General features: G+C 31.4%; 1 protein-coding gene across 2 annotated transcripts in view; it reads right to left on the reverse strand.

The window, feature by feature from the left end:
* Sp1 (transcription factor Sp8) overlaps positions 1–11,521 on the reverse strand; it is a 62,612-nt gene that overhangs the window by 50,033 nt on the left and 1,058 nt on the right. The window lies entirely within an intron of this gene.

Raw genomic sequence — 11,521 nt, forward strand, 5'->3', positions numbered from 1 at the left:
TTCATAGTATTTAAGAAGAATCACTGATTTGGAAATTTTTTTATTTTACATTAATACTTTAAGATTTGTATTATCTACTGCAAATTAATAAAATTTTAACAATGAAAAATTTTTAATTAAACTGTACACGAATACTCATATAATATTACCAATTATTTTTCACAACCTAAACTTATATGTTATAAAATCTTAAATTGTTCACCAAAATCTTTCATCGTTGGAAACATTATTATTACAATTAATTTGAATGTATGTATAGATATTAAGGAGTATATGTAAAATCACTGTTTTCAATCAAGCAATTGTGAGTTTGAAAACTTGTTTTGCTAATTGAAAAAAAATTCAATCTCTCATTAGATTTATGATCTACATATCATCGTAGCGTAACATCTTTTGACAATATATCGTTGAATTATTAACAATTATAAGCAGATTGCAATTAATTATAGCAATTAAATAAAACTCAATAAATATAAATAAAACTAATTTATATAAAGTGACTTAAGTAGAATAATGAAAAATTGATTCGAGTAAAAACAATTCGATTAATTAAGTCCATTAACAATTCGAATTTGATAAATTGAGAAAAAAGTGTTCAAACATAATTTGCTTTATATGTATAAATATACGCTAGTTCGATAATTATAAAATATGATGTTAAATAAAGACGGAATGCAAATTGAAATAGTTAAATGAATATGAAATAAGGAAATAAAATATTAGAGAAACGTCTGCCTATTAAATGAAGAATATTTCTCTCCTTTGATCACTTAAGCTGATTTTATTTAATTATTTTTTGAATAAAGTAATTATATAATGTTCATCAGAATATTGTGATGGAATTAAAAATAGAATCTGATCGAGCCTTGTCATTATATTATAAATATTTAACATCAGTCAAGGCCACCGCAGTTCCGAAATAAAATCTCCCTATTATAAGGAAGAATTGAAATTATTTAATTTCCATCCGCAAAACGACAGCAAAGAGGAAAATAGCAATCGGCTTCCAAAATAAGAGCATACAATCAGGGTACATAATGATGAACAATCAGCAACAAACGTACAAGCCCCACAATTTCTCCCGGCAGTGTAGTATCGCGAATTCATTAAGCCGTACGAGAAACGCGCGTGTGCATTACTTGCATACAGCGAAATTTTCCTGTCACACACACAAGAGCTCGCTCGCGCGCAAACTCGAGCGCTCGCACGCACACGCGTAAGCCTATAGGGAGAGAGAGAGAGAGAGAGAGAGAGAGAGAGAGAGAGAGAGAGAGCAGCAGCAGCAGCAGCAGCAGCAGCAGCAGAGATAGTACGGAGGCGACTCTCTGCTAATGTAATTCGACGGCCGGAAACGACGTCTATAGGTATACGAGGTATTCGGACGTGTAAGTAAGACGAAGAACGGTTTCGATGGCTGATTATGCTGCATCTCCCCACTTCTGCCTTCCCTCGTGATTTCATGATTACACAGTGTGTTGCCCTCCTCCCATCCCTATTCCGCTCCTCATTCTATCTTCTCGTGCTTCTCGTCTCTTTTCTTACGAGCCCCCGTAAATTCCATTTGCCCGAGTTTAACGAAAGATGCGCTAGTGTAGTTGTGCAAATGCTAACTACGATCAAACCCACGCTTTTTTTATCTATCTCGATAAGCAAATTATCCCTCGAGGATGCTGGCGAATTATTGTGTTAATTCGATCGATATCGGAAAATTGAGCGTTCCGGAATTGTTGGAAGATTATTTTTATTTCAGCCGCCTAGTTGGTGGTTTAATCATTAACCAATGTTCTTTATGCCAGAGATTTTTTTTAATCTATACTATCGGACCAACGGCAAATACCAAGATTTAGATAGCATTGTTGTTTTGAAATTACTATATTTTTTACACCTTTTTTTTTATGAGTTTTGGTATATCAATTTTTTTTTTTTTTTTTTTTACCCACTTTTAGTATCTTACGATGACAATTGTTAAAACGATGCACAGTCGATTTGTATTATAATATTATTAACATTCATATAGAGCAGTGATAATTAAAGTATATAAATGAAATAAATAAATCACATGATAATAGTAATCTTATGTATAGCCTAAGGATCAAACGGTTTTCATCCTTATTCGGCAATATATTTCAATCTGCCCATGTAATCCTCTTTTTCGTTAAATTATTACTTGTAAATTTTCTAAGTACACTATCTTATCAAATGGCCACTCTTTATCATAGTTTATGCCTATAAATTCCATTTTAATTATGTTTCAATTGCTTCATAGTGTTTGTCGAGGGCACAATTTCGGATTCGAGCATATTTTAAGGCTCCAATTGGATGCTAATTTTTTACGCACAGAAATCGTCCTTCCATAATTACAAAGAATTGTGTAAATTAAAGTGTATTTTCGCAATTACAGTAATTTAAATAATCGATCGATTCCACTAATGACTGGCGCGTAATGAATCGATGTATCGGCTTCGATGATTTTTGCGACTTCATTGTGGAACATCAATCGACTACCTAATACTCGATAATTATCTTAAACCAAATATTTTTTTAATGCAATTATTATTATAATTTTTGTGATTTAGTGATGTGGTGCTTTACTACACGATATTCCCAGTCATTTCAAAGTTTTGTAGGTAACATCTTGTTGAATAATGAAGAGAGCGATTACTGAAAATTATTCTGAAACTTTTCGTTTAATTAAACGAAAATTATGCTGTGACTTTGAATTCTAAATCATTAGATACTTTAATATTAATTTTCTAATTGACAATAAAAAATTACTTGTTAAATAAAGGACATTAAAAATGGTAAAAAAAAAATCTAATCTAAACCATAATGACGTTATGTTCCCCTAGATTATAAACATTATCTAACATTATCTAAGTTTACTAATATTTTTATAATATTAAGTATAATTGTTAACTAAAACATCTTAATTGTATTTAAGAACAACGGCAATTGTACAAACAAATAAAATGCTCATTTTATAATTTAATCATTTTCCTAAATTACCTACTTCTATATTATTAGGTAACCAGTGATAGAACAACAATTTTGTTCATGATTTTCATTAAATTAAATTCATTTTAATTAAATATTACACTAATACTACACTATACTGCCCTTAGTCTATTAGAGTCTTTCCATACAAAATCTTCTCTATTTTTCAAGATTTATCTTCCCAAATTCTATCATATACCTTTCATAAGTTAATCGATGCATTTAAAATGGAGAAAATTCAACTGCTAAAATCCAAATCTGTGCACTAAATATTTTTCCTTTCTTCGCAATATCGAACATATATTTATATCGTATAAGTGTGGTATTTTAAAAAAGAAAAAAATCATTTACGGGAATATATGCACTGAATTGACATTAATTTTATGAATAAACTCTCTATCTCTCTCTCTCTCTCTCTCTCTCTCTCTCTCTCTGTCTGTGTATAGCTGACCGTCAATGAAGACTACATTATTAATTTCTTTTTAATTTTAGCAGTCGGACATCTCGTAGACTCGAGTTGCTTTAAAAAGCGATACGAGTGCGTTTAGAATTTAGCAGCCGAAGAAACGACAAGTCTGAAACTTTTAAGACAGGACGAAGTCAAGCGTTGCTTGATTTATGAACTCGCTCCCAGTTGAAGACCCAATGCGCCACTCGACTTTTGCCATGCCCACGCACACGACGACATAAGTGTAAGCACGCGAGTGTCGTGTGTGCGTGAAGGAACTGGCGCGTTGAAGCGCGCGGAAACTCAGATTTATGGAGTGTTCTCGCGGAGACTCTATAACTCTCTCTCGCCCCCGGTTCCCGCTCTCTTTTACAGCTTTTGTCGTCCCGAGCTGGAGCTGGTGTGCGAGATACGTAAGAGCCGTTGGGCCAACCGGGAGATTCTCCGATCCTTCTTCGACGAAAGCCACTAAAGCGCTCACGAGTCTTTTTTTATTTTCCCGGGGACTTTTATTTCGCGGGCGACAACCTCCTGCAGCTCGTCTCGGTCGGCCATGCGATACCAATGAGATTTCCGCGAGGAAAACGTGGCTTCTTCAAGCTAACATGTATTTTCTAACATCGTGGATGGTTTTTCTCGTCGTTCGACTACTCAGAAGTTTTCTGGTACGCAAAAGCAAGTATTGGCGCAACTTGGCGCTGCGATCGCGATTAAATGCTTACGGAAACTTACCCAATACTCAATCATCGCACTCGCAAACTTTTCGAATGCAATTGTACTTGGCTTTAATTTTCTTACCAGTTTCTCCGTTAAATATTCTTGTTTCATTTGTCCATTAAAAGTTGCGCATACTTGTCGTTAATATTGTATAACATTTATAATTCGTAGTTTGAAGATTTTTGATAAACCTCGTTCCGTGATGAAATTATTAAATTTCTTGCCAGAAACAATATGTTGCCTCGTCATAGCTTATGCGATTGTATTTTAATTGACAGCATAAATCCTAGACCCCCACTAATAGTAAAAAAAAAATTATAAACTTAAAATTCTGAATTTTAATATAGATTTACTAATGTTAGCTGAAGTAGTAGGCACGCATTTAGTTTGCAATTCCGTGATATAAAGAATTGCCAAACATTCTGCCGATGCGTGCGTACCGACCGAATGAGGAAAACGTCGAATAGAATATCGATTAAAATTAATTGTCAGTAGGTAAGAAGGAGTTGAAAAGTGCATTAGCCATAAGATTTCAGCGAATCGCAGGAGTGCATCGTACGTGGTTGCATTACGGGCGCATAATAATACGATAATGGGGCTAATTACGATAGCGGCAGCTCGGTCAATGAGACGAGCGTCATAAGCAACAATTAAACGTTGTGGCCCGTACAAAAGGGATAATACGAGCGCCTAGATAATTGTCGGGAAATTGCCGGTTGTAGGCATGCAGATTTCGAGCTGTCGCAGGGAAAAACGCGCGCGCGCGATACGTCAGTTGCATTTCGCGGGAAATCCCGCGCACGCGATTTTCTCTGCGAGTAAACATTCGCAGGAGCCTTGGCTTTGTTCACACGGCCGACGGTTGAGGTTCATTTTCCCTTTTTCCGCCTTGCCGGTGCGGCACTGAATTATTCGCTCGACAGGCAGAATGAGTACTCCTAAGGTTTCGATATTCCAGTCGAAGGTGTAGTAAGGATGTTTGGTGTGTCGTTTGATAATAATTTGAGGCGCGAGTAGCCTTTTCTAATTTTAAATGGATAGGCGAAAGTATCGCGACGAGTTGTCGAAAATTATGTATTAAAATGAGAAGTTACGACTGTCACTTTGTAATAACTGTGAGCTTTTATTTTTTGTAGCAATCGACAGTCTTATAGTTCCAGATTATAAACTAATTTACTTTCTCATAAAAGAGTCTCATATTAATTTTCATACAAAATAGATTGTATGAAATATCACTGTAATTTGAATTATTTGATAAGCGCTCATTTGCAATTACAAGCGAATCATTCATGAATACTTCTAAATGTTGTTAATTAGTGATTAAAGACTAATTATAATAAAACTCCCTAAATGTTTTATATACTTAATACTACTGCAATTTGATTTACTTTTAAATTTAATTTCACGCTCAATTAATTGACCTTATGCCAATTGAAGCTAGTAATATATTTTTCTCATTTAGCTTTTTATAATTATTCTATAATTGATATTTGCTTTATTTATCTTTACGAATAACAAATATCATACTATAATTTTCCTTTTAGACATTTTATCAAAACATTTCGAATCAATAAGGAGGACGAAAATTATGTTATGTTATTAGATTGCATAGACCGTTCATAGAATTTAATGAATAATACTGTTAATAAGATAATTCGAATATTTTCTGATAAAAATAAAATTTCTTCTCAAAGCTTTTTTTATGTTGAATTTTATTGAACCTTCAGAGCTCATTAGAGCTTACAATTCAAATTAAAATATGAAAATTTGCAACACACGTAATAGTTTCATAATTTTAAGATTTTAGTAAAAATAAAAAGTTATTTTCATGTAAAATTTAACGGTAACTTTTTTCAACTGTCATATACATTCTAAGTAATTAGAGCTAACTATGATGTAATTATGATAAATTCGTTATTACGAGTTTCTAATAATTTCTAAAATATATGTTCCGATATAATAAAATAATGTTTGTTTCATTTCTCGAAATTTATTATATTTTTAAAGTATATTATCATTCTTCGGAGAAAAATGATGAACAAAATATTATTTTCACAATATACCGGGATACCTTATCACCGTGCAATTTCTGTGAATTACTATTCTATGAATTTATTCATGTTTTTATGTATTACTTAATAGATTTAGAGTAATAGATTCATAAATAATGTGATTTATTGGTCGTAAGATGTGGAAGAATCACCTAAAATAAATAACTTTAAAATAATAATAATAATGTACGAATAAAGGGAACTTGTATAAATTACTCAATTCTACTGAACATCGTAAAAGTATAAATTTTGCCTTATCTTTGAGGATAGTACACGGTAATTAAAAAAAAAATCTATATCTTGATAAAAGTAGTAAAAACATTTACATTTATTCTTTGATTTTTCTCTTTGATAAGGCATTTAAAACATAGAAGAAATTTTTTTTAAAAAAGTATCGAAAAGATGTTTATTAATAATTTATTTGTGTAAAGCCGAGTCTTTTTTTTTTTTTTTTTTTTTTTTTTTAAATTTTTTAAAATTGAATAATCATTGAAGAATTAACGAATAAGAGTCTGAGATACATATGTAACATTGTTTAAGTTACTAACGTAGCTGAGTAAGATAATGTAATTATTTCGTTTTCCGATTGATTATTAACGCCAAAAATGTCATTCGTTAAGGATTTCATAAATATTAATAAGGAATGATGAAGTACTGGAAGGTCTGCATAAAATCTAAAATATTTTTCTTAACCTGCATGATTTCATTAAAGTAGCTATATATTTATTAAAATAAAATGAAAAGACAGTTTGAGGAAGGTAACAACTTTATTAAATACGAAAAAGATGTCTCAAAGTTCTTGGCCGACTACAAATTTTGTCATTACTTGCCTTCATAAATTACCGTATAAGTGAAAAGTTAATAGAAATAATTTTATTAATCTCGCTTGGCTCGTAATCTCCATCTCCAGAAACCTTAATATAATTCACACGAAAGAGACGAGCAATGCTTTATCGACAATACCTGCGTAGAAAAGAAAAATAATGGTCGACGGTATAAAGCTTTATATTTAAAAAGTATCGCTCAAAAGCCGCTGCAATCATAACTTCATTTTTTGTATAAAATATACATAAGTTACGGCACAATATACACATAATTATAAGAAATCAGGTACGCCAATACTCGGCATACGTGAACGAGAAAGCCGATGATTAATTCCTCCTAACGGCGCATAACGTACGCGCATGTATTATCCTCGTTGAGGGAAATGCTCGAAAAAATCAGCCAGCATATCGACGCGAGCGATTGACGCGTCAAATTCCGCGGGCGCACGTTTCGGCGCGTCGTGATTACAAAATGACGTGCAAACTGAGAGACGCCCTCGACCGCCCCACGGCAATACGGTAATCACTATAATTACGCATCGAGCCCTTATATTAATATCCCCCAGCAACGTCTCTCTCTCTCTCTCTCTCTCTCTCTCTCTCTCGCGCTTGCTCGCGCGCGCGCGCGCGCTTTCTTCCTTACTATTATGCTCGCCACCTCCCGATTACGCGTCGCCGAATATTTCTAGACGTAACAACACAGTTTCTCATTTCACGCAGTTTCCGTGTGTGGCGTTGGCACTTGCCCGATTGATTATACCTTCGTTATGCACACTGCTTCTCCACCATGTTTCCCTATTCTTTGATTTAGTATGCAAAATCGAGGTTAACATTGGTAGATTCCCCATTTGGAGATTATACCATATAAGACGATATGGAGTTTCAAAGGAGACAACTATATTGAAATAAACTATATCTCCACTAAGATACATACATTATACTTATATATATATATATATATATATATATATATATATTTATTATTTATATATGATACTTGCAAAATCATCCATTCCTTTCCTTTAAATTTTAGCATTGTTTATTTAAAAAGAAAATGCAAAGGTTCTTTCGTACTATTTTGAGAATTTAGGTCTGATATGAAAAAGAATATTCATCGAGCTAATTTTATTATAATGAGCACGTTTAAAAAAAAAGCTAACGTCAATGTTTAAATAAATAATATTGTTAATTGTCCGGGTATTTCAGCAATTTATCATCATTATTAATTTCGATAGATTGTAATTAACAAAAAAATATATGCGCCCGATGAATAATTTAAAAATAAATAATAACTAAATGAAGATAGTTAGTTATTTTTAGTAACAATATGTTAATGTTCGAGCATAAACTGGCGCATAAATTTTATATTAGGAAATTAAATTTGAATCTTATTTTTGAAATACAGAGCCATTACAATAATTTCATTTACATTTCCGCAAATATTTTAAAAACATAACTAAATTACATCTTCTCTCATATAACTCAAAAACTTAGGCTTTATAATTGTATTTGCGGGTATTTGGGGATATATCGGGTAGTATATAATTATTGGTTTACGTCAATCGCTAATACTTTTCAGAAAGTATTCATCAAACGGATAATTTAACTTATAAGAAATATTATCTTTAGTTAGTACAATTTAGTGATTTCAAGCGGATATGAAATAGATTAACAAATATTGTAAGATTAATATAAATTTCATTATCATTGAAATATTAAATAACGTTATTTAATGTTAATTTGTTAATTAATATTAAAATAGCTTGTATTATTCAGTATTACATTATCTTGTTAGAAACTTTTGTCATAATAAAATTATTGTAGAAATAGTAGTAGAAATAGTATAGTAGAAATTAATTTATTATTTTCACTACTTTGATTATAAACAACATTATATATAAAATAAAATTCAAAATTCCAAATTTTAGTAAAAATTAAATATAAAAATTCCATTTTGCTTCCTTTACATAATTCAATCATACTTTGATCGTAGATAATCGTTTATTCTTTTTTTTTTTTTTTTTAAATTTTTTCTACACGTTAAAATACAAATTTCTTTAAAAGAAAAAGAATCTATTGAATTTCCAATTAACTTATTATGCAAAATATAATGATTAATTTGATTTTTTAAAATGTTATTAATATTTTATTTATCTTATTATATTATTTCTGTTATATTATTATTATTTTCAATAACAACAAAAAAAAAAGAATTTATATTTAAGGAAAAATAATCGTGATCTTAGAAAGTTCGTTACTTATTTTTGTCAAAATGTTCGTATTAAATTTCTATGAATTATATTGCTATAATTTTCACCGATAAATCTAAAAACGTTAATAATAAATGTTCCTAGTATTTGTAGCGGTCATATGGTATATAATTATTATTCAATATTTCTAGTTCTGTTGCCTAAAGATGTAAAAGAAACCTGATTTCTGGGCAATATACCATCGATAGATTATTTATGTTTCTTTTTATATTTTGAATAATTCAGAATGTAAACGTTATTTCATCTATACACATACAGTAAGAGCATTATAATTATTGGCACAATGCAATCTTATATTTACTGTAAATACAACTATTATAAAAAAGTCACTTTAAAAAAAACTGTAACAGTTTAAATAAGTGATTGGAAACATTTCTCTGAACAAATCGAAACTGTAAAGACCAATGGTTCAATATTCTTGAAACCACAGCGATTTACATTACGTTAATACTCATCTCTACATTTAGTCTACAATCTAATCTAAAATAACCATAATTGTTAATAATTCAACAAATCATCCAATATCTTCTCGAATTCATAATTATCAAACCAATACAATTGTGTCTAGAAGAAGTATTTATATCACAATATATCCGAAAGAACACATAAAATCCTTGAAAAATCCACTTCCTCTCCAAATACGAATTGCAAATGTCCTTCCTGAATCTTTGCCAGCGAACTAGGATATTTCACGATACCCACCGTTGAATTCTACCTCTATCGAAATAAAATGAAAAGAAAGTAGCGAATGATCAGACGAACGCGGAGTACAGGAAACACAAGGGTGATTCAACGTTGATTGTGTGCGTATGCGGCATACGCAAGTTGAGCCAAACGATCCAATTGTCAATCGAACAAATTGGGTTTTCGCTGTCGAATTCGACGAGGAGAGCGAAAGAACCAGAGAGAGCGAAAGAGCAAGAGAAATAGATAAAGAGGCTGACAGAGGGCCAAATAAGAGGCTGCATTGGCCCGCTATACGGGGACGTCAGTAAATGAACAATTAACTTGGGGCTGATCCCGGTCACGCCCAGGATGCCGTACACCGACGGTGCTCAGAGGCTCGTCATCTCCGTCGATCGTATTTTCCATATACATTAAATGCGCGTGCGCGTCAAGATTCTTTAAAATAAAAAAAAAGGCACGTATCCTTCGATTTGTCTTCCACAAACAGATGCTACATTTAGTTTTATCGAAGAATGAACGAGAGAGAGAGAGAGAGAGAGAGAGAGAGAGAGAGAGAGAGAGAGAGAAAGAGAGAGAGAGAGAGGCGCTCGCCACCCTGTTCGTCGAAATTATTTATGACTGGTCATTTCGTCAGTGGCGTTTCCCTACTACAGTTTTTAAAGCTTTTATTAGGATTAAGGCGGAGATGAACAACAAACAATATGCTAACGGATTTCGGAAAAAGTTCGACTTTTAGAATGAAAACCATTTCAGATGTTACGTTTAACCATTACCACAACAAATACCAAAATAATTCAATATATATACACGCCGTAATCCAACGATGTTAGAATCATCGAAATGAGTTACAGAGGTTAAGATAGTTTTTGAAGAAGGAAATGAAAAACTCTAAGCGGCACCTTCCTTTATTCAGTCTCATTTCTTTCGTTTAATACCTAGGATTATTTAATCGTTACATGATGCCGAATTTTATTTAATTATTGTCAACATTAATTTGTTCATTCAATCCTATTTTTTCCGTTATTTTTTTTTTTTTTTTTTTTTTTTTTTTTTTTTTTTAACTATTATTAAGAAAATTCGTCAACTAATTTATATTAAATTGGTACATGTAAATTCCAATGTTCTATGAAAATGTATGTTGAAACGGTAATATAAAGTTACAATCTGTACAAGTTTCAAATATATGCTATACAAATACAAAATTTACTACATTTTTCGTTTAATCTTATTATTGGATATTTTTAGTTTCCAAGCGCTTCTAAAGCTGCAATTTTTCAATAAGCATTCAAAAATTATTAAAAAGATAAAACTTAGGTAATTAATAATTAATGTTAACATTGATTATAATTATATAATATAACATTATAGCCATAAAATATGTTCTATATAAGATTTTTATAATCGGAAAATAGATTATAATATTATATGACAAAAAAAAAAAAATTATTATTTTTTTTGTACTCCAAAAACAGCATTTAAGTATCAATTACAAGACTATTATTACTACTATGCAAAAACACACGGCAGCTC

This window comes from Ceratosolen solmsi, unplaced genomic scaffold (genome assembly GCF_000503995.2).
Source record: "Ceratosolen solmsi marchali unplaced genomic scaffold, CerSol_1.0 scaffold41, whole genome shotgun sequence".
Lineage (NCBI taxonomy): Eukaryota > Metazoa > Arthropoda > Insecta > Hymenoptera > Agaonidae > Ceratosolen > Ceratosolen solmsi.